This window comes from Nanorana parkeri, unplaced genomic scaffold (assembly GCF_000935625.1).
Source record: "Nanorana parkeri isolate BGI_ZX_2015 unplaced genomic scaffold, ASM93562v1 scaffold280, whole genome shotgun sequence".
NCBI lineage: Eukaryota > Metazoa > Chordata > Amphibia > Anura > Dicroglossidae > Nanorana > Nanorana parkeri.
In genome coordinates, this window is record NW_017306548.1 from 248,244 (window position 1) to 270,470 (window position 22,227).

Here is a 22,227-nt window from a genome sequence, read left to right on the forward strand (position 1 = left end):
GGGTGGTGGTCTAAGCACTAAGTGTGGCACTGGATAGGTTATGTGGTGGTCTGGGCACATACTGTAACATTAAAGGAGTTGGTTGGTGGTCTGGGAACATACTGTAACATAGAGGAGTTGGGTGGTGGTCTGGAAACACACTTCGGCATTGGAGGGGCTGTTTGATGGTCTAGACACTAGGGTACTGGCCGGGCTGGGTGGTGATCTTGGCACATACTATAACACTAGAGGGGTTGGGTGGTGGTCTGGGCACATGTTGCCACACTAGAGGGGTTGGGTGGTGGTCTGGTAACATACTGTAACACTAGAAGGGTTGGGTAGTGGTTTGGGCACATATTGTAACACTAGAGGGGTTGGGTAGTGGTCTGGGCACATATTGTAACACTAGAAGGGTTGGGTAGTGGTCTGGACATACACACAGTGCACTGGAAGGGTTGGTTGGTAGTTTGTGCCCATCCTATGAAACAAAATGTATTAGGTGGTGGTCTGGACATGCACTGTGCCAGTAAGTGCTATAGAAGTATCACCCTGGGTTATTATTATTATTACATAGTATTTATATAGTGCCAACAGTTTGAGCAGAGCTTTACAATATAAGGAAGACATTACAATACAATTCAAGACAAGATGGTAAGGAGGGCCCTGCCCCTGAGGGCTTACAATCTTCTATCTATGGTCTTACAGTAGATGGATGCAACCTAAACATATGCAATTTCTCTAGGGGGTTTGATAGATGGCAGTCTATACTGAGGCTCACAAGGACATGGGTGGCAACCTCATGGGCTGAAACACGAATGCTCATCCCCAGCACTTGTGATGGTTACTCCGCAGTTGAGGGAATATCACAGGTAAATAAAACCACAATGACGGCTTGCTCACATTGCTAACCAAGAGCAAAAATAACCAACATCTTCTTTGCGTGGACGGGTGAGGAAAACCCAGCTGCAGCCAACCAGGAAAGGTGCTAGTTAAGCCAGGCACAGAGGAGTTAACCAGCAGTCATGATAGCAGACGCAGGCAGATTACTCATTCTTGAGAAGAGCCTGCTCTGTCTAAACTTTTCAATAATTATCAGGAGGGAGCAGAGAGGGAGAGAGCAGAGTTATTAAAATTCATGTGCACAGCTTGGTGCTGCAGCAGATGTTGGTATAATTAGAGAGGAAAAAATTATGAAATTAATTTCTGGTTCAGTGTAAATTTCAGCGCTGGGGGAGAAGAGGGGAGCGGAGCTCATGTATACAGAGAGTGTGGCACCAGGGAGGCAGCGCACACACATACAGGCACACACACGCACGCACACACTCACCAGCTGCCAGGGAAGCGGTAATTGTCAGAAGATATCCAGGGGGAGACAGGGAAAGAGAGAGAGCCTGGCATAAAATATTACCATGTATTATTCATCCACTTAAAGGCACAGGCGAGACAAACGGGGGTCTGCGTTCAGTGCAAAAGAATGCAATGATCAAGGCAGGATCAAACTCAGACAGATACAGATGAACAGAATAAAGAGATACTGCAATAAAAGAGGAACCCGGGTTATAAACCCACACGAGCTAAGCAAAATTAAAGTAGATCTAAACCCTCACTGAATGACATTTAGTTTGCCAAGGCAATGTGTATCATAAAGATCGGCCGTGGTTTTTTATTTTATATAATACTGTTTTCACCTTTTTTTCAATGATGCTGATCTCCTCCTGCCTCTTTCAAACCCTTTCTGTCTGCATGCGCGTACCCCAGCATTGGCTGCACATCATTTTTCTAGACCGACTTCCTGTAGCTCATGCCTGGGAAATGTGTGTCAACATCATGGGGCTTATGTAATAGGGTAACAACACAGGAGCACAAATGGGAGACAGTCATCATCAGGAAGTACCTGAACAAGGACCTTTATGGCAGGATCATCGTTTGGCCACAGCAGGTGTGCGGACTCAGGAACTTAGCGTAGAGACTTCACCTATAGAGTCTCTCAGGACAGGAGAAACTGTAAAGCAGTTTTGACTACTTAACATCTGCCAAAAACTCAAATATCACTTTCAGGTGGAAAGGCCCTTATACTTTATTAAATAATATCATTACCTAAATGTTACAATGGAATCACTGCTGTAAAATAGTCAGATTTACCCATGTAGGTGTTCCTTCTAAAGTGAGGTTTCCAAAAAGTAGATCTACACAAGGTGAAATTCATGACCAGATGATTCTTACTCTGTGATTTCCAGTAAATTAAGTTTAAAATGTCCTCATGTGTCAGATAAATTATGCTGTGTAGCTTTTGGGGGGAGTCTTTGGACACAATTGTTTTGATAACAGTCAATTCATGTGATCAACAACAGTTGATCCTGTAGCTTTGGGTGGGGTCTTTGTACACTGGATGTTTTGAAAACATTTGATTTATGTTGCCACCAAGAGTTGGCCATGTAGCTTTGGGCAGAATCTTCAAACACTGAATGTTTTGGAAACAGTCCATTTATGTGGTCACCAAGAGTCGATTTATGTGCTCATAAAGAGTTGGCCATGTAGCTTGGGACTGAGGCTTTGGGCACTGAATGCTTTGGAAACAGTCCATTTATGTAGTCACCAAGAGTCGATTTATGTGCTCATATAGAGTTGGCCATGTAGCTTTGGGCAGAGTCTTCGAACACTGAATGTTTTGGAAACAGTCCCAGGAGTTGGCCATATAGCTTTGGACGGAGGCTTTGGGCACCGAATGCTTTGGAAACAGTCGATTTATGTGGTCATCAAGAGTTGACCATTTAGCTTTGGGCAGAGTCTACGAACACTGAATGTTTTGGAAACAGTCCCAAGAGTGGCCGTGTAGCTTGGGATGGAGGCTTTGGGCACCGAATGCTTTGGAAACAGTCGATTTATGTGGTCATCAAGAGTTGACCATTTAGCTTTGGGCAGAGTCTACGAACACTGAATGTTTTGGAAACAGTCCCAAGAGTGGCCGTGTAGCTTGGGATGGAGGCTTTGGGCACCGAATGCTTTGGAAACAGTCGATTTATGTGGTCATCAAGAGTTGACCATTTAGCTTTGGGCAGAGTCTACGAACACTGAATGTTTTGGAAACAGTCCCAAGAGTGGCCGTGTAGCTTGGGATGGAGGCTTTGGGCACCGAATGCTTTGGAAACAGTCGATTTATGTGGTCATCAAGAGTTGACCATTTAGCTTTGGGCAGAGTCTACGAACACTGAATGTTTTGGAAACAGTCCCAAGAGTGGCCGTGTAGCTTGGGATGGAGGCTTTGGGCACCGAATGCTTTGGAAACAGTCGATTTATGTGGTCATCAAGAGTTGACCATTTAGCTTTGGGCAGAGTCTACGAACACTGAATGTTTTGGAAACAGTCCCAAGAGTGGCCGTGTAGCTTGGGATGGAGGCTTTGGGCACCGAATGCTTTGGAAACAGTCGATTTATGTGGTCATCAAGAGTTGACCATTTAGCTTTGGGCAGAGTCTACGAACACTGAATGTTTTGGAAACAGTCCCAAGAGTGGCCGTGTAGCTTGGGATGGAGGCTTTGGGCACCGAATGCTTTGGAAACAGTCGATTTATGTGGTCATCAAGAGTTGACCATTTAGCTTTGGGCAGAGTCTACGAACACTGAATGTTTTGGAAACAGTCCCAAGAGTGGCCGTGTAGCTTGGGATGGAGGCTTTGGGCACCGAATGCTTTGGAAACAGTCGATTTATGTGGTCATCAAGAGTTGACCATTTAGCTTTGGGCAGAGTCTACGAACACTGAATGTTTTGGAAACAGTCCCAAGAGTGGCCGTGTAGCTTGGGATGGAGGCTTTGGGCACCGAATGCTTTGGAAACAGTCGATTTATGTGGTCATCAAGAGTTGACCATTTAGCTTTGGGCAGAGTCTACGAACACTGAATGTTTTGGAAACAGTCCCAAGAGTGGCCGTGTAGCTTGGGATGGAGGCTTTGGGCACCGAATGCTTTGGAAACAGTCGATTTATGTGGTCATCAAGAGTTGACCATTTAGCTTTGGGCAGAGTCTACGAACACTGAATGTTTTGGAAACAGTCCCAAGAGTGGCCGTGTAGCTTGGGATGGAGGCTTTGGGCACCGAATGCTTTGGAAACAGTCGATTTATGTGGTCATCAAGAGTTGACCATTTAGCTTTGGGCAGAGTCTACGAACACTGAATGTTTTGGAAACAGTCCCAAGAGTGGCCGTGTAGCTTGGGATGGAGGCTTTGGGCACCGAATGCTTTGGAAACAGTCGATTTATGTGGTCATCAAGAGTTGACCATTTAGCTTTGGGCAGAGTCTACGAACACTGAATGTTTTGGAAACAGTCCCAAGAGTGGCCGTGTAGCTTGGGATGGAGGCTTTGGGCACCGAATGCTTTGGAAACAGTCGATTTATGTGGTCATCAAGAGTTGACCATTTAGCTTTGGGCAGAGTCTACGAACACTGAATGTTTTGGAAACAGTCCCAAGAGTGGCCGTGTAGCTTGGGATGGAGGCTTTGGGCACCGAATGCTTTGGAAACAGTCGATTTATGTGGTCATCAAGAGTTGACCATTTAGCTTTGGGCAGAGTCTACGAACACTGAATGTTTTGGAAACAGTCCCAAGAGTGGCCGTGTAGCTTGGGATGGAGGCTTTGGGCACCGAATGCTTTGGAAACAGTCGATTTATGTGGTCATCAAGAGTTGACCATTTAGCTTTGGGCAGAGTCTACGAACACTGAATGTTTTGGAAACAGTCCCAAGAGTGGCCGTGTAGCTTGGGATGGAGGCTTTGGGCACCGAATGCTTTGGAAACAGTCGATTTATGTGGTCATCAAGAGTTGACCATTTAGCTTTGGGCAGAGTCTACGAACACTGAATGTTTTGGAAACAGTCCCAAGAGTGGCCGTGTAGCTTGGGATGGAGGCTTTGGGCACCGAATGCTTTGGAAACAGTCGATTTATGTGGTCATCAAGAGTTGACCATTTAGCTTTGGGCAGAGTCTACGAACACTGAATGTTTTGGAAACAGTCCCAAGAGTGGCCGTGTAGCTTGGGATGGAGGCTTTGGGCACCGAATGCTTTGGAAACAGTCGATTTATGTGGTCATCAAGAGTTGACCATTTAGCTTTGGGCAGAGTCTACGAACACTGAATGTTTTGGAAACAGTCCCAAGAGTGGCCGTGTAGCTTGGGATGGAGGCTTTGGGCACCGAATGCTTTGGAAACAGTCGATTTATGTGGTCATCAAGAGTTGACCATTTAGCTTTGGGCAGAGTCTACGAACACTGAATGTTTTGGAAACAGTCCCAAGAGTGGCCGTGTAGCTTGGGATGGAGGCTTTGGGCACCGAATGCTTTGGAAACAGTCGATTTATGTGGTCATCAAGAGTTGACCATTTAGCTTTGGGCAGAGTCTACGAACACTGAATGTTTTGGAAACAGTCCCAAGAGTGGCCGTGTAGCTTGGGATGGAGGCTTTGGGCACCGAATGCTTTGGAAACAGTCGATTTATGTGGTCATCAAGAGTTGACCATTTAGCTTTGGGCAGAGTCTACGAACACTGAATGTTTTGGAAACAGTCCCAAGAGTGGCCGTGTAGCTTGGGATGGAGGCTTTGGGCACCGAATGCTTTGGAAACAGTCGATTTATGTGGTCATCAAGAGTTGACCATTTAGCTTTGGGCAGAGTCTACGAACACTGAATGTTTTGGAAACAGTCCCAAGAGTGGCCGTGTAGCTTGGGATGGAGGCTTTGGGCACCGAATGCTTTGGAAACAGTCGATTTATGTGGTCATCAAGAGTTGACCATTTAGCTTTGGGCAGAGTCTACGAACACTGAATGTTTTGGAAACAGTCCCAAGAGTGGCCGTGTAGCTTGGGATGGAGGCTTTGGGCACCGAATGCTTTGGAAACAGTCGATTTATGTGGTCATCAAGAGTTGACCATTTAGCTTTGGGCAGAGTCTACGAACACTGAATGTTTTGGAAACAGTCCCAAGAGTGGCCGTGTAGCTTGGGATGGAGGCTTTGGGCACCGAATGCTTTGGAAACAGTTGATTTATGTGGTCATCAAGAGTTGGCCATGTAGCTTTGGGTGGAGTCTTCGGGCAATGCACACTTTGGAAGAGGTTGATTTATATGGTCTCTAGGAATCAACTGTGACATCACACTTTGAGGAGAATTTATCAAAACTGGAGCAGACAAAATTTAGAGCAGCTGTGCATGGCAACCAACCAGCTTTTCTCACAGTATGGTCCAGGGAAATCCATTCAATCAAATTCAACCCCGAAATCGGTGGGCTGAGGGGTCCCTCTGCACAGGTTGAAGGTATCCATAGGCACACAATCGTTGTCCGTTACTGACCAGCTCAGACGATAACTGCTGCATTCTCTATGGGTAGTTGTGATAAGGAGTGACATAATATTCTAATGCAGTCTACATTATCATATAACAGCACAGAAATACATAATAACAGTATGTGAGATCACAGGTTATCAATGAATACGACTCCCTCTTTGGCTCTCAAAGTCCTTTTACTTTTAACACTAAAGTTCTTAAGTAGTTTAACGATGCATTGGATCGATATAAACAGCAGTCATACGCTCAGTAATAGCACAATAAGTCATCCATCACTCTGAAGGGTTGGCGGCTTGTGCCAAAACCAGTGGCGGAATGCTTAAGAACGTACACGTGGATGCACATATTCCACTTTAAAACCCGCCACATCCGATTGGATTCAGGACACGGCGCTGCCAACATACTATCTTGAAGTATAAGCCAATACTAAAATCTCATATAACCTTTAACATGATAATGTCATTTCAAAAGTAATTTTCAATATTTTTAAATCTGTAGCTTTCATTAAATGAATACCTAGTTATCCTACCTTGAATGTCGGTGTTCATGCACTCCTTGTTATTGGGTGACAATGTTCTGTCCCTCTCTCCCAATTGTGCTCCTGTGTTGCCACCCTGTTACACAGACTTTCGACGGACACTGGAAGTAGCTGTTTCAACACACATTACGCAGACATGGTCAGTTGTTGTCACCATAAGGAAACCTGCCTGAGAAATACCAGCGCTGCATGTGCATGTAGACAGAAGTGGCTCCAAAGAAGCTGCAGGAGATCAGAAGCATTATAATAAGCCTTTTACAGCAACGTAATACACATATGCAGCAGCACTGTGTTGTTCCAGGGTGTGCCGAATCGGCACAGCAGAACTGTGACAGAGCTGACACCGACAGCTCATGGTCAACTACTGATGATAGGCATCCATTAGATAGAGGGTGACCCTCTGATTACGGCCATGTGGGATGGAGCTGAGACACAAACAGCTACAGGAAAAGCTCACGACTGGAATTTCCAAGAAGCAAAGTCAAGTCAACCCATTGGTGCCCATCTAGAATTGACATATCAATGTGGCTGAAATTAAAGCAGAATTCCAGCCACTTACTGTAAAAAAATGTTTTATTATCTTCATTATGTCATCTGAAACCCTTATATTAAGTGACCATCATTCCCTGGAAACCTGCTGTTTCAAACCAGGTTGACAAGTTGAGTCGCTCACTGACTAATTGAGAGAGGAGGCAAAGAGTAGAGTGAGTGACATAAACTCCTACGGTACCTGCAATCTCTCTAGGTAAGGTAAGGTAGAGCTAATGTTCTCACCCTTTGCTAAGCTCCTAGCTTATACCATCATCCTCTCATCGGGAACATTCGATGACAAACCCAGAAAAATGGCTTCTGCTGCTACCAGCGACAGGTCCACTTTAAACATGCACTTGAGCAGATTAATCAACTGGAAAATTTCCTTCTCATCAAAAGTGTCCCCTTAGACTATGGCAGGAGAGCAAAATTCTGATGGTAATTTCCATAAAAACAGACTACGAGCAGCTTGATCAGACCCCTCCTCACCCCCTTTTCCTGACTCAGGAAGACTCCCCAGCATTTGTGTGCATGGTGGAAGACCAGAACTCATTTGCTGTGAAGAAATTAAAAGCGTGTTTTAATTGCGCGCACACTGCAGTATGCAAATGAAGAAGTGTGCATTACTGGGGAGGCACAGAGGAGCAGGGGGATGTTAACTGTTTGATGCTATCATCCAGCTGTGCAATGTGCCCACTAAGAAGATAACAGGAGAATGGGACAATAAAATGGACCAACAATGAAATTAACCCTGTCGTCCTGACCATCCCCTTCTCCTGCCGTAATAAAGGAAACAATACTCTGCAATACCTACCTGTGCTTTAAAAAGACCCCTCCAGACATCCACAGAAGACGATCATGTGAACAAATGACTAGACATTGGTCATGTGATCTCATCTGCAAGGATCAGAGTTCAATGGTAGCCACTGAAAACTGGTTCTTCCTCAACATCACTCTTCCAAGCCCTTTCAGATGACATTGACAACCCATAGGCATTCGGTGGTAGCATAGAGAATTGACAAGTTGAGGAGAACCATCATATGTACACTGAATGCCTATTCAGGGTCGTATTCTCCATAACTTATGGAGAGGAAATCAGAATAAGTCGGGACAACACCAGATTACATTTACAATTTTTGTTTTCATATTACCCTCTCTTACAACCTTTGCACACTGGGAGAATTGGGGGTTGTATTTGTTAAGAGGTCCCAAAAGTCCCTATAGCTAAAGTAATGTACAACCATAACCTCTTGCTCTGAAGGTTCTTGTATGGGGAACTGTACAGTCTATGGCATAGCAGTCCACTTCTTGTTTGTGATCATGGTTCACGACTAGGGACCTATCGTGCATGTTTGCCCTGGGTAACATGATGAGTAGCTACAGCCCTGACCCTGGCACAGTGACCATTGGAAAAACCAATATGTACCTGAAAAGAACAGCAAATCCATGACATTAACCTCTTCTGCTCTCCTAATGATATGTGAATTACAACTCCCTTTCCACATGCTACATGCCTATTGTCTCTACTTACATACTGTGGTCATTGACATTAAAGAGCAGAGCTTCCAATGATGAAAAGTCTACGATAAAAGAACAAATAGTTCCATGATAATTGTTAGCTCGTTAGCCTAGGCACCAAACTAGTCACCATCTTCATCTGTGACTGGAACTTCCTACAACTGCTCAGACGTTCACACAGCCTTGTATATTCACACTGTATGGCCAAGAGTTTCTGGACACCTGACCATCACTCCTGTATGAGATTACTAGACTTCCCATTCTAAACCCATGGGCATTTATATAATGTTGCCCCCCCCCCCCTAGGAAGGCTTTACACAAGTCTTTGGGGTATGTCTGTGGGACTTTGAACCCATTCATTAAAAGGTCAGGTATTGATGTTGGAGGAGAAGAGCTGGCTCCCAATGGACCTTCCAATTCATCCCAGATGTTCAGTATGGTTGAGGTCAGGGCTCTGTGCAGGCCAGTTAAGTTCTTCCACACTAATCTTCTCAAGCAATGTTTTTATGGACTTGCCCTTGTGCACAAAGGGCACAGTCATGCTGGAACAGAAAAGTGCCTTCACCAAACACTAACACAAGGCTGGAAGATCACAATTGTCTGAAATGTCTTTGTATGCTGTAGCCTTAACAGTACTCTTCATTGGAAAAACCTGAATGCAATCATTTGGAGGGGTGTCTACATACTTTTGGTTGTATAGTTAGGTGTGTTGGTCAAGTGTCCCCAAACGTTTGGCTATACAGTATATGTGGTTGAACAGAAGAACAAATCCTTTGACAGGTAAAATAGTCCTCATATGAGTATTTTAGATGTGTGTTTCACTGTTTGCTTGGAGTTCTGTACTGTGAAGTGAGACTAAAAGAGTAATTTTGGCGGTTGCTATTGGTTACTTCTGTTTGCTTATCTCTTACTGAATTAGTTGTCCTTTCCACAAAAAGAACAATTTTCAGCTTCTCTAGCGGTTCACCACGGGACACAGGAAAAAAAATTAATAGTCCAACGCAGTATTTTCCTGGGTTCCTGCTGCATTTTCCAGTATTAGCGTACATTTTCAGGTTCATGTGAATGAAGGGTAATGTGCACAATGCCCATATCATGCATCTTTACACGCTGTTTACACACCTGAAAAACAAAAATAGCAAACTCTTTATTTAAATGCTAATAGAATCAGGAGAAACATGCAATAAAAGGCACGTAACATGTTCAGAACAAAAAGACATGAAAACGCATTGCCCTTACGGCACCAAAAAGTGCAAAAGGACCGACGGTACTGGTTTTGCTGGTGAAGATGTTTAGATGTGTGTCAGTCACTCACTGTCTACATCCTTCTATTTTACATCCAGCCAGTGCTCAGGAATCCCGCTGAGACTCTCCCGCACGCCGCGTACATCAGTGCCTGAAAGCAGGTTAAACAAGGCTCTGCGGATCTGTGCTTTCGGGACGTGATGTGCTGCACAATGCAGACTTCCCAGCGGAGCGATGCCGCTGCAACGCTCTGCAGGCACACGCTTGCATAAAAGAGGTTAGCAGATGCTCCGTAATTTGTGTGATTAAATTCTCAAGTGATACCTTTAACCCCTCTGTCGCAAGAGACGCCGCCAAGCTGTCACTTTGCCAAGGCGTGCTGGGAGCCCGCGGCACGCCGGGGGTTAAAGACGGAATTGTGTTTTGGGAAAGGACGTGTTAAAACCCATTGGATCTCCACTAAAGAATGCTGCAAACATTTTCTTTCTTTCTAGAAAATGAATATGCAAATTCCACCCCCCTTTTGCTTTTTCTTCCCCACCTCGAAATTAGCCAGGCAGAATGCTGAAGCTGATTATGTATTCAAATGAGCAATGAAGAGACAATGCACAGGTGACTTGGTGTAAACAGGATTATTTTTAGATGCGCTGGAAGTCTAGGAGAAAACATTGATAGGTATGAGCAATATGGTGGTTCCATTCAAACAATATACTGTATATGTGTATATGGTATTTAAGAATATAAGAAGTCATCCTAAAGGTCAAAAGCCAATAGGTTTCTCAGTTTTAAGTGCAGTGGAACTAGGGCTCAATTCTCCGTCAGATCCTTCGTCTTGTCTAGGTGGGAGGAGATGTCCTTGCCAGCCTCCTGGACATTCTGATGGTGTCCTGTCTAGCGCCAAAGATTGAGAAGACTATTTAGAGGCAGGACACTCTTTACAATGTGAGGTTGAAGGTCGAGTGTGAAAGTATCAGTTATGGAGCCTTCAAGCATTCTCCTCTATCCTTTTTACTCTACAGCGACAGAAATATGGTAAATGCCATTGACCACTTGTTTTTGAAGATGGTCATTCTTGTCCTAGCTGATCTGACATAAGTATGCAGCGTTGGGCACTTGCATACTTGCTCTCGAACAATGACTCACGAAGCAAGGTTAATGGTGACAGACCAATACATGTACCTTTAACACCAGGTCCACATCAGCAGATCCCATGTTCCTATCCTGTCAGAACTCCCTAACTAATATTAAATATCAATAGCACGTATATGAATCCTGCACAGATGCCGCAGCTTATGCTTCTAATTGTTTGGGGCCTGCAGGCTGAGGAAAATGGGGAGGGGGGCACAATGATTGCATGCCTGTCTCTATCCAAAACTGATACTGCAGTGATATCCATCTCTTACAAGATGAAGGCTAAGATATACTCTCTTTCAAATGTATTCCCAAAATATATGCTAATTCGGCATGATGACAAATTGGGTAAAAAGCGTGCGTTCTATTTGAATGCATCTTGACCTGCAGTCCCTTGGTGATATAGGAAGCCCATTGAAGGTTTAGCTTATCAGCGTTAACATAAAACCAAAATCTTAGTTTTGTGTAGAGGTGATGTTTTATATAAAAATAATGCATCCTTGATAATTAGTGACAGCTGACAACAATTATTATTATTATTATTATTATACAGGATTTATATAGCAGCGCTTTACAATATAAGGAAGACATTACAATCACAATACAAATCAAGACAAGATGGTAAGGAGGGCCCAATAAACATAATTTACCTTCCATGGCCATATTAAAGCACAACAGAAGTCATATGTCTTTCTTTTCTATCTATGGTCCTATACGCCCCCCATGTTCATATTTATAGCTGATTTGGATGGGGATACCCTTTTCCCTCTTGGTGGAAATGTGCTTTCTTCACTTACAATCCAGTGCTCTATGATGGTACAGATGAGTATCATGCAGACGTGTAACATGGAGGTAGAGAAGGGGCATGTCTGACCAAGTCTGTTAGATTATAGAAAGCATTGGGCAACATGGTCAAACTCTAGTGCCCTTTGGAATGCACAGTTATAATTTAAAAACACTGTTCATCTGCCATAAAAGGATAGCATAGGTAAGACGACTGAGGTTGTTGGTACAATATCTATTTTACTGCATAGCATACCTATTGCTGTCACTTCAACTGGACTTTGAAGCTGGATATAGCAAGCTAGATGCTATTGTATGGGTCCACCTGGGGAGGATAGGTTGGCAACATTATCGCCTAAAAAAATGGGATTGGGAGCGGGATCGGATTTACTCTCCCTGCTGACCCAAGGCCAGGTTCCTCAATGTGCCCCCCTTCCCACCAACCAGGGGTGGCAGGGTTAGTTTGAATTTTTTGATTGTTTATTTTTTTAACTTTTTATTTATTGTTTTACTTTTTTCAATTTTTATTTATCTTATCATCTTTTACTTTTTTATATGTTTTTATCTTATTTTTGATTATTTTGTTATAATTATTTATTTCTTATTTATTTTTTACTTTATTTTTTTAATTTAATTATCATTACTTATTATTTTTAACTTATTTTTTTAAATTTCTATTTATGTAATTATTTTTTGTATCATTTTTTTTAACTTATCTTTATTGGTATCACACAGGAGCTAGCAAGCCCCTGTGTGATAGCATTTGGAGGTGACAGGTTTTCTTTATTGAACCTGTCACCTCCGATACAGGAGTTCTAGCACAGCACTGTGCTGGAACTCCTGTGAAAGGGGAGAGGGGAAGACTGCTTTCTCCTCTCACTGTTTACACAGAGCGGCAGGGTTACTTTTAACCCTGCCGCTCTGCTCCCCGCTCTCCATCTTAAATGGAGAGAGGTAGGTGCGGGGGGCGGACGGACAGGCTGCAATCTTATTACAAGTGATCTTGGCGACATCGCCAAGATCACTTGTAAACAAACAAGTGGTTTCCCCGTTCTACATTTAGCTCTGCTTGCCCAAAGCAGGGCTAAATCTAGAAAACAAATTATCGCCCAGCGGCCGGAACTGCATGTCACGGGCGTCGGGAGATGTCAAACCGCTGCCGCCCCTCTGCTCCCTGCCCGGCCGGGTCTCGGTGGTCTTGTGGGGAATCCAGCCCTGATTGGGAGTGGCAGCCTATTCTTTATACACTATGTGACCGTGACACCTACCAATGTGGCCCAAAGCATGTAGACACACTTTTAATGTATTGCGTTATAATGTTTACAGTGAAGGAAAGGTTATTAGTACATTATACAAAGACATTCTAGACCACGGTGTTCTTTTGGATGAAGACCCCGTTTTTGTTCCAGCATGACTGTGCTACTGTGCAAAAAGCCTGGTCCATCAAGACATGGTTTGATGAGTTTGTTATGTAGGAACTCAAGTGTCCTACACAAAGCCCTGACCTCAACACTACTGAACCCCTTTGGGATGAGTTTGGTATGCTCATACCTACTGGAATGGATTGGAATGCCCAATATGAGCCATGTCATTTCATCTAGAGTCAGTCAGTAGTACCTGAGCTCACAAATGCTCTTTTGGCTACACAAATTCCCAAATACACTCCAAAGTCCTGTGGAAATCCTTCCCAGAAGAGTGGAGGCTAGGGAAAACGGGGATGGGGACTCCATATTAATGGCCATGGTTTTGGAATGGGATGTCCAACAAGATAATAGGTTTGATGGTAATGTTTCCATATAGATAGGCCTGGAGCTATGGCATGAATGGATTAAATGATCCCTAGTACAGGGCTACATACAGATCATTTAATCCATTCATGCTAGCAGAGTATAATTGTAAATGTATTGTCTGCACTGTATTAGCAGTGTGTACTCTATATGTACTCTATATGTAGTACATATAGAGTATATACTGCTAATACAGTGCAGACAATACATTTACAATTATACTCTGCTAGTACTGTACATGTACTACATATAGAGTACACTACAGCAATAGAGTTTTTCAATTATCCCCTATTCCCCTGCTAACATGATTAGGTTAAATCATGATCCATAGTACAACTACATGTTATGTATGTAGTATACTATAGATCATGATTTAACCTAATACTCTATATGAAGAAGTAAATGTACACTTGCAATCAGATTATAAATACAATACTGGCAAAGTGGCAAAAACTACACCACTTGCCATCTCAGCAGCACAGGCCCTTACTTACTGGTGCCTGTTCAATGGAGCCTCATGGGGTGCCGAATTATTTTTTCTCCTCATGCAAGGATGACGTCGGCGGCGCTGAGAGGCTGAGCGTCGCATCACTGATGTGGGCGGAGCTACAGGCGGAGTCCTCTGGGCAGTCGCCAGCCAACTACATTAGACCCGTTGGCGGCGCTGAGGGGCTGAGTGGAGGAGCGTCACGTCACTGCTGTGGGTGGAGCTACAGGCGGAGTCCTCTGGGCAGTCGCCAGCCAACTACATTAGACCCCACTTGGAGCTCCGCCCACAGCAGTGACGCGACGCTCCTCCAGTCTGCCCAGAGGACCCCAGCCACCACGGAAGGTAAAGAGAAAAAAAAAACAGCGCAAGCTTTGGCGTAGGCATCGGGGCATTTTGACAAGTACAAGTACTTGTCAAAATGCCGTGTATCGGGCCCGATTCCGATGCTAGCATCGGTATCGGGACATCCCTATTGTATACAGTTGGTTATGGTTATTTATAAATGTTATTTATAAGGTTTTGAAATAAAAGGCTGCTGCGGCCATTTAAAATCCACCTTTCGTGTAGTGTATTATTGGGTTGAGGTTGGTATTGGGTTTAAGTAAAGGGGACCTCTGAGCTACCTTAGTCATGTGTAGCAAAATAGCTTCTCAACCAATTAAAATGTGAATGACATTCCATAATAAAGGTTAGCAATTGACAACACAAGATTGTTTTCTACAAGAAACACACATGCCTATCTGTGAGGGGGTTTATAGATTAGTCCCATATTCAATTTAGGGCAATAAATATAGGAACAGATGTGCCCTAACATGAATAGAAAAGCCTACAATATGAAGAAGAACTCTGTCAGTAAGTGCAGCTTCTCTTTTACACCTCCCCGATCCCAGCAGGCTCCCAGATCCAAGCTCTTCCAGTGGAGGCCCCTGGGAGCTCCTGCTGAACAGGTACTTTCTGTCAGTATATGATGTATGAGCTGCTGGGTGAGATCCGTCAGAGACTGTACAGTTACAAAGTAATCAATAGGGATGAAGAGACGTTAAACAGCTTAACAGCCCCTAATAAATAGTACAATGAATAGACAGCAGAGACAGATGCTTACGGAGCAAAATCCCAAACAAAACAGTGAGGATGCTGACAGGCTATAGTAATACTCTTTATCCGGCTCCTAAGTGTGAAAGGCTTGAACATGAACTCCTGTCTGCAAATACTTGGCACAGAGTGAACTTTCTGCTGTGCTACTTTAATGTATATTTAAAACTAATAAAAAAAAAAAAGTTTGGCTGAAGTAGCACATGGTTAAAATCCTGTCTGCTTTTTCTTTTGCTGTCTGTGTCCCATTGGGGAGAATAACCTTTACTTCCTGTCCAGCAGACACAAGAGTAAATAATAGGAAATGGCAAAGCTCCTTCTTAGATCAGAATAAGTGTCCCCATTGGAAGTTTTTCCATCTACTACTCACAATTATGGATTTTCCTTCATTTTCAGTCTTGGTGAAATGGTCACTAGGACAAATAAAGACGGAGAGCCTCGCCAGTGAGACAAAGACAGCAAAAAAGCCTGACAGAGGTTTTGACCCTTCGCCACTCTATCTAAAATATAAATAATAAAAAGTTTTGGTTCTAGATACACTTTAAAGAGGAACTTCAAAAAAGTAGAGTACCCCAAGGCCTCCTGGGATGCATGATGTAGGTACCCCTGGAAGCTGTGGGCAACAAATAAGGCATTCACCAAGGCAAGAATACAAGAAGTGTGGGAAAGGTTCAACGTAAAAGATATGTGAAAGAAAATTAAATAAAAATATCCGCTTGTTAGAGAGGAGGGGGGTTAGAGTGGATTGAGAGAAAGCAGGTGGGGAGGCCAAAGGTCTGCTTTAAATTTTTCACTCCTGAAAATCGGAGCCTTTGTTGTGAGAATAAAAATGTTGATACTTCAATTTGTGGCACACAAAATTTCAGCACCAACAAATACAAGTACATTGTCAGCATAGATATGAATTTAGACGTGATACTTATGCTGCATGTGTTATTTGGCATATGTGTCAGGCCAAAACATATATTTACTACATCCAAAAAAACAGAAAGTCACCTACCCTAAAGATTAGCATAACCACTGGACCTACAGTGATAAATACTATATGATCACAGCAATATATACTGTTACAGTGATACTCGTGCCAATAATTTTATCATGCCACACATGGCCTGTACTAAAAAAAACATATGTTGTAATATATCATCGATGAAATGTTTGTCACATAATGATATGGAGAATATGCAATAAACGTCCCCTGAATACACAACACATTTTCACATTCTCCTTAATACACAGAACACACTGTCATTTTCCTGGGTACACAGGACACATGGCCAACACCTTCTGGGTACACAGGAAACATGGATACCATCTGGGTACACATGACACATGGACATCCTTTCCTGGGTACACAGGACACATGGTCACCACCTTCTAGGTACACTGGACACATGGACTCTCTTTCCTAGGTGCACAAGACACATGACCACCTTCTACTGGATACACAGGACACACAAACACCTCCTCCTGGGTACAATGAACACATGGCTACCTTGTTTTGGGTAGACACTTTGAGACCCTTCATGGGCACACAGGACAACTGGCCCCCTTCTTTTTGGTACACAGGGCATATGGACAAGCTTTCCTGGGTACAAAAGACATACAGACACCCTTTATTGGGTACACAGGGCACATTGTCACTTTCTCCTCGGTACATATGCCCGGTGTACACAGAACACATGGCCACCTTTTCTTGAGTATGCAGGACACGTGGCCACTTACACCTGGGTACATAGAACATATGGCTCTTTTCTCCTAGGTACACAAGACACATGGCCACCTTCTGCTCAATACACATGGCTCTTTTCTCCTAGGTACACAGTCAATGTGGCCACCTTGTTCTATGTACACAGAAGAGTTTGCCACCTTCACATTACAGAGAACACATGGCCACCGTTGCCAGGAAACACAAGAAAGACACATGACTACGTTGCCCTATGTAAACAGGAGAGTTTGCCACCTTCACAATACACAGGACACACGGCTACTATAGCCCGGGTTATTCAGGAAACAAGTCCATTTTCTCTTTGGAACACAGGACACAAAGCTACATTTTACCTCAAGATGTGATAGAAGAAGTAATAATATAAGCTGAAATGCTACAACTGGTGCCTTCAAATACTAGATTGTAAGCTCTCACGAGCAGGGCACACCCAACCCTATTGTTCTGAAACTGTATTGTACTGTAAATTCTATTGTAACTGTACTGTCTCCACTATTTTGTAAAGAGCTGAGCAAATTGTTGGCGCTATATAAATCCTGTATAATAATAATATTATGACATTGAAGTGGGTGGTTGGATAGCTCTGTATGTAACACAATAACATAAAGTTAGATACTTCTATGAAAGAATAGAGTGTTTTAGACTATAATAAAAAGTTGAGCATCCTATGTAGTTATAAAAGCTTGTTTATTGGGTTCCTGACCAACTGCATGCAACAATATCAGCCTACCACTCATTACCAGAGTCATATTTAATGGTAGAATGCAAAACTGGAGGCAGCATTCGGTTTGCTTTATATGACGATCTCATTTTCAGTCACACAGTCCACCAAACAAGAGAAAGGTCAAATGTTTTAAAATTTCCAAAAATATAATAAACCTTCTGCCTCCTGACAACATCCCCTGCACCCCATCTTCCCTACTGTTCTTTTGCCAACTTTAGCCACAAATATCCAGAGGTAGACAGCAGAGGGACACAAAACAAGGGAAAAGGGAGTTTCCCCCGCCGACTGTGGTGCCCTAAGCAATGGTCCATGTGTGCCATTAAGTACAGGCCTATCTATTGCTATATTGGCTACTACTTTTCATAAAAGCCATCCACTCTCCATTCTATCCAACAGAAAAGTTATATCACATAATCAGAACTTCAAAATAAAAGCAGTAGCAGAATACTATAGGGCAGGTAACACCTGTACTTCCTATACTTGCCATTAGGGTCCATTTTTTTGCATGCTCGTACACCTTACATCATAACTGAGGGTCCCACCTCAGCCGGGGCGTGCTGGCCCTCACCTTCATTGCGCGGCAGGGTTTCACTTATGCCCTCTGATAGCTTAGTTTATCTGTAGCAGAGCAAAATAAGGCTGCCCATGCACCTTACAATTATCGTCCGATTTTCGTATGCGATCGCGTTTTCGTACGATAATCGCAAGGTTGATGGGGAGTGTACAACCACAAATACTGTACAATCGATCGACTTTTGACTAACCAGCAGTTTATAAAACTTCGGTCGATCATACGATTTTCGCAAGGTTGGTGGCGTTTCTGTACGTCAAAATTCGTACAATTTACACTGCAGATGCGCAGACGAAAATACGTGCGGTCGATTACCACAATTCGCCCAGGTGCTTTCTTCTAAATACCGCTGATCCAACCTTGTGATAATCGGGACAGGATGGGGCCGCCGTACGAAAATCGTACGACGGTTCGATCATCGGACGAAAAATGTTGTCTGATGATCGCAAGGTGTATGGGCACCTGAAAGGAGAACTATGAGGAGTGCTTTTCACTCACCTCATAGTTCTAGCCGAGCTGTGACAATGAAACTGTCACAGGTCGGCTCAGTAGATCGGGAGGTGAGCGAACACATACCGGCGTTTGCTCACCTCTCGATCCTGTCACAGCTCTCTGCCGTGACAGGGGAGGAGCTGGATTCCCCCCTTCCCGCACCGATCCGCCAGCGCTGACTGGCGGAATGGACGGGGGAGAGGGCGGGTACCGCTGGCTCTGCCTCTAGATAGGCAGAGCCAGCTGTCACTCACGCAGCTGGGCGGATCCCGACATAATTGTCGGGATCTGCTTCAGCTGCGGCGTCTCAGTATATCGCGAGCAGTAGCTCGCGCTATACTGCGGCGTCTCAGTATAGCGCGAGCTGTAGCTTGCGGTATACTGAGCTTAGGGTGACGGGAGGACGCTAGTTTGTGTTCTATCCTAAGCAGAACTATGGGGAAAAGCCTTAACCCCATAGTTCTCCTTTAAGATAGACTTCTATCTGTTTTTATTTTCCTCATTCAGAACTGATCAGTTGTGACCTGCTGAGGAAGGAGAAGAGGCTACACAACAGAACAGGAGCTCAGGTCCCTGGGACCAAATCAAGCAACACGCTATGTTCATTGAGACACCTAGTTCTGTTGAATAAATACTGCCGGCCGCAGCTACACTGGATTACACATCAGAATTTGACATCTGTCTGCATAACCTAGGAAGACATCAAATCCATATTTTAGGTTTCATCTTAATGCTGAATCCTCTCATGAAAGATTAGGTCAAATACTAAAGCAAATCTCAGCCCTAATTTGTATATTACAGCTAAGCACGACGAACCCAAATGTTAAACCTTTAGATACATTTTTCCAGTCTCCCATGGGATAATCCTGCTCTGAGCACTGTAGCAAAGACGGGATTTGATGGGCCATGTCCTAAAAGGTGTCCATAAGGCACTTTTGTACCATTGTATAACATTTAGAATGTTTTCTTTACTTTTTTTTAGCTAGTTTTGTCTGGAAACCTCTAGAGTCTTGAGGATATGAATGCAAGGATTTTAGCAAACCTCATTGCAGAGTCTTACCTGCTGCCATTTGTATTAAAGTGCACACATGCTTTTGACTCACTTCCTAGTTCCTGAGTGGAGAGTCTTCCTGCAAAAATCCCACAACCAGTCCCAGTAAAAAAAAATATTGCCGGAAGCCAATCGCATAGGCTAGAAATAAAATTTCTGCTGTACACCAAGTGCATATTAAAAATTTTGTGCGAGTTTAGGTGTAGGCTCATGAATGGGTCAAGCAAAAAAAAAAAATGGCAAACGCACTCATCAACTCATAACCAGCTTTCAAGCAAGGTGCACATGGAAGGGCTTCATACAGTACAAAAGCAAAAAGTTTCCCAGCACACTCACCAGCCAGCATGCAAAAAAAACAAACCTGTCTAACCACTAGGGTTAAGAGGTTTTAGATACACGTCTTCTGCAGAATATGTGAAAGCCGCACTGCCTCGTCAAGGCACCTCTGTGGAGTGTAGTCCTATATCAAGGCACCTCTGTGTAGATAGGACCGCACTACACAGAGGTGCCTTGACGAGGCAGTGCGGCTTTCACATATTCTGCAGAAGACCTGTATCCAAGACCTCTGTTTTTAACCTTAGTGGTTAGACACATTTTTTTTGCATGCTGGCTGGTGAGTTTGCTGGGAAATGGGTGGCATTGGTGGGATGGATGGAAAAGTCACAGATCCAAATAGCAACATTTTTCTATAGCAATTGGAATCTACACACTTATCCAAAACAATGTTACTCTTTTTGCCTCAGGATTGCCCAATTATTTATTCTACTAGATTTGGATTTGCCATTGGGAACATATAGGTGGTATATGCTGAACCCATGAAATCACTTCCTTGATTTAGAGCTGTCACATAGTGCATGCTGCTTATATGGAAAGTTCTTATAGATGGCTGGAATCACTGCTTGCCATGTTCTGTGAAAAGCCTTGAGGTAGGAATTGTAGACACTTTCTGTCTGCATGATGGCTCCAAAGATTTCGCCCTACCAGCACCCATGAAGGATCTCCTGCTCTGTTATCCACCCTTTTCTTTGTTGGATGCACTGCCTCGCATTGGTGAAACTAGCTAGCATTCGGTCCATATCAGGTGTTTGCCCGAGGGTCTGATTGTTGGCACACAAATTCCCCTATCTATAGCCATCTTACCCCAATGATTACTCCAGATCCAGATAACAACTTAGGGACTTGGGTAGATTAGCATTTGCAGTGTGCTTTCAAGTGCATCCGGCTTGCATTTGACATTTGTTTGAGATGCATCTGGGGTCCACCTGAGTATCTTTACAAGTTATTTTGTCCTGCAGTTGACTGTTGACTTCATTCCAAGCTGCTACAAGCTGGCTTGGCTTTCATGCCTTTTCTGGAGGGAAAAGCAGTTCTGAACTCATCAACACAGGTCCTTATACAGAGCATTGGGTAGAGCAGAACAGGTTGAATTTGTGGCTTTAGTGTCACCAAGATAAGGACAGTAAATACCAGGCTGGCTCACTCACATTTATCCTACTTGCCATCCCTGTGGATGACCATGTCTGTTGAAGACAGGGCAATGTGCTGTTGAGAATATGTCTTGGGAAGACCCAACCTGCAGGTTACTATAGACAGACAGATCTCTCATTAAAGTGGGGTTCCCTTGTTCACATCAAAGTGATTCAAATCAGGAGTCCCTCTTTACATCAGAATATCCCCTTTTACATTACAATCCGCCCCTTTTACATCAGAGTCCCCCCTTCAAATCAGGAACCCCCTTCAATTCAAAATCCCACCTTTCACACCAGAAAGCCCCCTTTCATATCAGAGTCCACCCTTTCACTTCAGAATACCCCTCTTTCACATCAGAGTCTCCCCGGTTCACATCAAAGTCCCCCCTTCAAATCAGGAGCCCTCTTTAAATGAAAACACACACACACACCTTTTACATCAGAGTCCCCACTTCACATCAGAATTCCCCTTTCACATCAGGCTCCCACCATCACAAAATTTAAAGGCCCCCTGAGGAAGCCAGAAGGCACCCTGGTAGAGTCTGACTATGACTGAACAAAAAGAACAAGTTTCAGACTAAAATGAAAAAAGCTCTGGACCGTATAGTAGTTTGTAAAGGGAAATACTTCATACGTCTGATTTAAAAAATCCAGATCACATCTTTTAAAAAATGCCAAATTGATGTGCTTGTGAGATGCAAAAGAGTCTCCTATGTCTTCGATCTCAAGTCACCCCAAGAGGTGCTGAAATATACAAAGAAAAAAAAT

At 43.6% G+C, this 22,227-nt stretch overlaps 1 long non-coding RNA gene across 2 annotated transcripts in view; it reads right to left on the reverse strand.

The window, feature by feature from the left end:
* Positions 1-8,129: 8,129 nt before the first annotated feature.
* LOC108787716 overlaps positions 8,130-22,227 on the reverse strand; it is a 32,345-nt gene continuing 18,247 nt past the window's right edge. Inside the window, exons 4-6 of one of the 2 annotated variants that reach the window (XR_001941286.1) lie at positions 18,407-18,477; positions 14,403-14,412; positions 8,130-8,139 (exon numbers count right to left, since the gene is read on the reverse strand). This is a non-coding gene — a long non-coding RNA (uncharacterized LOC108787716). Of the gene's footprint in view, positions 8,140-13,210; positions 13,223-14,402; positions 14,413-18,406; positions 18,478-22,227 lie in introns of those variants that run through there. The other variant, XR_001941285.1, reaches the window with a different exon arrangement.